Source organism: Sinocyclocheilus grahami, unplaced genomic scaffold, assembly GCF_001515645.1.
Source record: "Sinocyclocheilus grahami isolate Dianchi unplaced genomic scaffold, SAMN03320097.WGS_v1.1 scaffold672.1, whole genome shotgun sequence".
Lineage (NCBI taxonomy): Eukaryota > Metazoa > Chordata > Actinopteri > Cypriniformes > Cyprinidae > Sinocyclocheilus > Sinocyclocheilus grahami.
The window spans coordinates 1037817-1044465 of NW_015505851.1; the positions used below are offsets into that span (position 1 = coordinate 1037817).

The 6649-nt window shown below is 43.1% G+C and overlaps 1 long non-coding RNA gene across 1 annotated transcript; it reads left to right on the forward strand.

Annotated features, from left to right (window-relative positions):
* The first annotated feature begins 5892 nt into the window (after positions 1–5892).
* On the forward strand, positions 5893–6231 carry LOC107559027 (uncharacterized). The gene is made up of 3 exons (XR_001605547.1): positions 5893–5933; positions 6001–6064; positions 6135–6231. It is a non-coding gene; the product is annotated as an uncharacterized lncRNA (long non-coding RNA).
* The last annotated feature ends 418 nt before the right edge of the window (positions 6232–6649 follow it).

Sequence of the window (6649 nt, forward strand, 5' to 3'; positions counted from 1 at the left end):
GGGTCAGACAATGGCAAACAGGAATATGGTGGACAAGACAAGAATAATCCTAGGGCTAGCGAAGGTCAACGAACGGCAAACAGAATAAAAAAAAGGGCGAGACTAAAGGGATATATCCAGGAAACCAGGCAAGGATCAGAAACCAAGAAAACAGAGAAGGCAAGACTAGGCTAAGGCAGGGTAAACTAACGAGGGCTCTGTAGTGTAGCTATCAAATGATAAGCGCTAAACAATACTCGGCGGCGGGAAGGGATCAGAGTGAGTGTTAAATAGTGAGTGAGTGAGTGATATGAAACAGCTGTGTGCAATCAGTGCTGTGTGCAATCAGTGAAACAGCTGTGTGCAATCAGTGCTGTGTGCAATCAGTGAAACAGCTGTGTGCAATCAGTGCTGTGTGCAATCAGTGAAACAGCTGTGTGCAATCAGTGCTGTGTGCAATCAGTGAAACAGCTGTGTGCAATCAGTGCAATGAATGATGGGATATGTAGTCCGGGATTATATGCAACAGTGTGTAGTGCGAGAGTCAATGAAAATGGAAAGGGTGACCTCTTCTGGCTAGCAGAAGGAAGTTCATGGACCGGATACGTAACACAGCCCCCCGCTACCTCGGGAGGTTCTGCAGCATAAGCCGCCACCTCTGGAGATGTTGTAGCCGGTGCCGCTGCCTCTAGCAAATCGGCGGTGGAGTACGCGGCTCAGATGCACCATAAAGCGATCCCCATTGTGGGAAGCGCCACAGACAGGGGAAATAGTTCCGAAACTGGAGGGCTTGAGAGCGCTGGTTTAGGGATGCCAGCTGCACGTGCCGACACCAGCGGTGGGTCTTCCACACTGGAAGCCAGTCTGGGATACTGACGAACTGACCTTGATACTCTGGGTGTAACAGACAGGACGTGACATGACTCTGGATGATCAGCTGTAATGCGACGTGATTCTGGATGATCAGCTGTAATGTGACGTGAATCTGGATGAACAGCTGAGACGTGACAAGGCTCTGAATGAACAGCTGAGATGTGATGAGGCTCTGGCAGATCAGCTGAGACTTGACTAGACTCATGAAGATCAGCTGTGACTTGACCAGACTCATGAAGATCAACTGTGACTCGATTTGACTCATGACGATCAACTGTGACTAGACTCAGGAAGATCAACTGTGACCTGACTTGACTCAGGAAGATCAGTTGTGACTTGACTCATGATAATGACTTGTAACTTGACTTGACTCATAACGATCAACTGTGACTAGACCTGACTCATGACGATCAGTTGTGACTTGACCAGACTCATGATAATAAACTGTGACTCGATTTGACTCATAACGATCAACTGTGACTCGATTTGACTCATGACGATCAACTGTGACTAGACTCAGGAAGATCAACTGTGACCTGACTTGACTCAGGAAGATCAGTTGTGACTTGACTCATGATAATGACTTGTAACTTGACTTGACTCATAACGATCAACTGTGACTAGACCTGACTCATGACGATCAGTTGTGACTTGACCAGACTCATGATAATAAACTGTGACTCGATTTGACTCATAACGATCAACTGTGACTCGATTTGACTCATAACGATCAACTGTGACTGAACTTGACTCAGGAAGATCAACTCTGACTAGACCGGACTCATGAAGATCTGTTGTGACTTGACTAGACTCATGATAATGACCTGTAACTTGACTTGCCTCAGGAAGATCTGTTGTGACTTGACTTGAATCAGGAAGATCAGCTGTAGTTAGACTTGACTCATGACGGTCAACTGTGACTTGATTTGCCTCATGACGATCAACTGTGACTAGACTTGACTCATGACGGTCAACTGTGACTTGGCTTGACTCAGGAAGATCAATTGTGACTTGACTTGACTCAGACTCAGGTACAGGGACTACAGAACTGCAAGGTGCTGAAAATCTAAGAGTAGTGACCTCCTCAACCTCCCCAACTGTAAAGGGAGATTCACAAAACTGCAAGACAAAGTCAATAAACTGTGCCAGGGTCCAACTAGGATCTTCATCTTGCAAGTTTAAGCTAATATTAACATAACGCTCCAGAAACAGTCTTTCACCACATCCTCATCACCCGGCATAAGGTGGCTATACAAAAGGAATTCCTCCACGTAACGTTCAATGGGTCTGCCATTTTGAAAAATGGAGCAGAGCACACTTACAGGGTTGAATAAACCTTTGGCTGGCTCCATAGCTGCTCTTGTGCTCCAAATAAAGCTGCTGGATCCAGTTGCGGCCGAGTATTCTGTAACGTGGCTGACGAGACGTGAGACGTGCGGATCCATGTGCAAGCTTTATTCACAGGCGTGGTCAGAAACAGGCATGGGTCAGACAATGGCAAACAGGAATATGGTGGACAAGACACAAGAATAATCCTAGGGTTAGCGAAGGTCAACGAACGGCGAACAGAATCAAAAAAGGGCGAGACTAAAGGGATATATCCAGGAAACCAGGCAAGGATCAGAAACCGAGAAGGCAAGACTAGGCTAAGGCAGGGTAAACGAACGAGGGCTCTGTAGTGTAGCTATCAAATGATAAGCACTAAATAATACTCGGTGGCGGGAAGGGATCAGAGTGAGTGTTAAATAGTGAGTGAGTGATGTGAAACAGCTGTGTGCAATCAGTGCTGTGTGCAATCAGTGCTGTGTGCAGTCAGTGCAATGAATGATGGGATATGTAGTCCGGGATGATATGCAACAGTGTGTAGTGCGGGAGTCGATGAAAATGGAAAGGGTGACCATTACAAGATGCCTTATGCGACCATAAAGTGATGCACATGGTCATTTAATGATGCTCATTTGCTATTAGGGAAATAATGCGTGTCAAGGAAATATCCTAAATACCAGCCTGAACTGTTGACACAACCATTTACACCCAATTGTGCTCATATTATCTGCTTGACATATATACAATTTTCTACTTTGGTTTTAGGGAGCTTGTGCTCAGTTTCCTCTGCTGAGTTGAGTGGAAACTGCTGTGTTCTGCTGCTGCAGCTCTTCAACTGTTTTAACACGTAGTTATTTTAGTTACTCTCTCTCTTCCTGCCAGCTTGAACCAGTCTGGCCATCCTGGTGCATAAGTATATCAATTGGGGCACATGTCAAGAGATTCTGGTCTGTGGTGAAACAAGAATGTCTGCAGATTTGTTTGCTGTGCATTCATGCCGCGACTCTTCCATTCCATGTTGCATTTAGAGGGATTGACTGTGGAGGCCACTGGAGTACAATGGACTAGTTGTCATATTCATGAAACCAGCCTGAGATGATGTGTGGCGTGGCATGTTATCCTGCTGGAAGTAGCCATTACAATATGCCTTATGCGACCATAAAGTGATGCACATGGTCATTTAATGATGCTCATTTGCTATTAGGGAAATAATGCGTGTCAAGGAAATATCCTAAATACCAGCCTGAACACAACCATTTACACCCAATTGTGCTCATATTATCTGCTTGACATATATACAATTTTCTACTTTGGTTTTAGGGAGCTTGTGCTCAGTTTCCTCTGCTGAGTTGAGTGGAAACTGCTGTGTTCTGCTGCTGCAGCTCTTCAACTGTTTTAACACGTAGCTATTTTAGTTACTCTCTCTCTTCCTGCCAGCTTGAACCAGTCTGGCCATCCTCCTCTGGCATTTCTCACTAACAAGGTGTTTTCACCCACAGAACCGCCTCTTCCAGAATGTTTGTTGACTTTCACGCCATTTTCTGTAAAGTGTAGAGACCACTGAAAGTGAAAATCCCAGGAGATCAGCAATTTCTTTAACATTCTCATGTTCGGTTTGAACATCAACTATGTCTGCAGGCTTTCATGCATTGTATGGCTTCCACATGATTGGCTTATTGAAGTATTTATACAGCCCTCTCCTTATAATCGGCCATTCAAGTACACACATAATTATTTGTAGGCCATACAATTCTAAGCAATAATGAAACAGATACTTTACATTGAATGTGATAGCTGAAATGGCTTCCCTTTCAAAAGCTGTATTCCAAGAACTAGACATAGTGGTTCGCCTGTTACCTCAATCAATCAATCAATAGATAGATAGATAGACAATAGTCAGTTAGTAAGTTACTTAGTCCATGTTCTCTTTAAAACCCCTACATTGTACATCCACCTTTATTTTCTGGGCAGTTTTCAAAAAAGAAATGAAATTTGAGAAAAACACTAAAACTTATGATTTGTACTCAAAGTTGTGTTCTTGAATTGCCTCAAACAGTCTCAGATTCTTGACGTTTTCCATCCCAGCTGAGAAAAAAAGCTGAGAAAATTGTGTTTTAACTAAATCCGGATTGGATTCAGAATGATGAGCAAAACACAGATGGAGTAGATGGCTTCCATCAACACATACAAAGCTTCACAGTCCTAAACCACTTCCTGGTTTGATATTTCATTCAGTAACGTTAGGCAGTTTTAATTCATATGCTGTTTAATGATTGCATTGTTTTACATGTTCATCTGCTTACATATGCAATCGCTTGTCTCTGCTGCTTCTTCACAGAGAAAACAATGAAAGATGGAACATTCTGTCAATGGCGGGGAAAGAGTTAAACATTTTGTTTTACTTTGCATGATTTTGTAATGCAGTAAATTGCATAAGTGATTGTATTGTTTCCATGTATTTACGTCAATGTTTACATGTTTACGTCAAAATCTTATGTCTCAAAAGTTGTCAAAAACTCTGATGCAGATCATGCAAAACTGCATGATCTCAATAGCTGTTTGGACGTAAGGGTTTAGTTGACTTGATCGTCTCTGGAGCTTGAAGGTTCCCTGCAGCTGTGTGTATGTCAGCGCGAGCTTTGCTGTTGTGCGTCAAATGCAATGTGTGTGAATCTGGGAGAGATCTCTGGAGACCTTTAGGTCATGTGATTCTTCCTGTGCTGGCCTGGTGCTGATCTGTCTCTCCCTCCATCTCTATCTCCTTTAAGGTCTTGTTCCCACAGTACACTCCTTTCTTGCTTCAGGACATAGAGCAATGTAAGCAGCTGCCGTGGATCCATCTGATATCAGAAGACATCCGATTATTTCCCATCTTCTTTCTCCAAACTTCTGTGTTTTTTCTTTTTATTTGGAGAAATTTTTTTTTTCATTGGGTTCTCTCGTTTGGACAATTCACTGTGTCATACTAAGGGAACCACTCACATACTTACACACCCGCTTCTTGTACCCCTGTGAACCGCACAGAGAGGAAAGTCCACCTACCTTGAAGTCAGCTCTACTCGTTTAGCCCCTGAACCCAGGCCTGGCTGGTGCCAGAAAACCCACAAACCCTCTTCAAACCCACATCTGGCAGAGTTTAGGTGTGACAAGGTTCGCTGAGCTTTCAGCTTATCGAATTCTATGGCTTCCTTCTGCACTTAAGGTCTCTATTTTGTGAGAGTATGTGTGCAATTGAGAAAAAGTGAAGTTAAAAGGGGAAATGTGTAGTCTGTAAAGATAATTACCAACCCAAACAGATTTTCACACATCAGATGTGTTGGTCATGGATCACCGATTAGCTGTTTTTCTTCCATTTCACAATCTGATGTTTCAGACTGCCTTGTATGTTTTTCAGAATGGAAAACTGATTGTGTGCATAGTGCATATTGTACCCTGAGATGTACGGACAACAAACAAACACAAAGGCAGTGTTGTCTCCATGCATTCAGCTCATCTACCCCATTCAGGGAAGTAGGCCATGCTTGGCAGAAACCTCAGCAAAAGAGACACACGAAACCTAAAACACTGCAACAGTATATGGCAGGATAAGTTATTTCCTCTGATTGGTTGGTTGGGGTATGATTGGCAGACCAATGAGGTGGTAACAGCCGTACTATTTTAGGACCTTTATTTTGATGGGGGAGGGGGTACGTTCCTGCTGACTTGGGGTTCTCGCTCTCCCTGATACTTCCTCTTCCGTTCCCATTCCTATCCAGGTACGTTGAGTTTCTGCTGATGGTGTAATGATGCGTCTGTTGCGAGGTTAATATGTGCTGTTTATAGTTTAATTTAGAGTGGGGCTGGTGTCGTTGGCGTTACGGGAAGTCGTGGCAGAGTTCGCTTGCAGGTATGGTTGGTGTTTAATTTGTATGACCACCTTAGTGGTGGTATTTACTGGTTGTTGTGCTCGGTGCTAGCAACAAGGGCAGGTGGGTGAATGCTGGCTGGTAGACTGAGTTGCGGCACCGGTAGTGAGTAGCCATACAGCTGTGTGTCTAGTGTAGGTTCAACATAACTCGTGAGTATGCCTCTCCTGTGTTTCACGTTTTGTAAATTTAGATTAATTCTCGTACTCTTGTTTAAAGGTAAAACGGAAAGATCAAGATTTTCAAGCCCTGTTCCTAGCAAGGACTTTATGTAAAAATCAGTTTAAACTTATTGGAAAAAATATACAGTGCCGTGAAAAGGGTTTTGCCCCCTTCCTGTTTTTTATTTTTTTTTGCATATTTGTCACACTTAAAAGATTCAGATCATCAAACCAATTTTACATTTTACACAAAGATAATGCAAGTAAATACAAAATGCAGTTTTTAAATGATGATTTCATTTATTAAGGGAAAAAAGCTGTCCAAACCTAACCCTCCAATGTGGCTGAATGAAAACAATTCTGCAAAGAAGAGTGGGCTAAATTTCCTGTGAAAGACTCATTGCA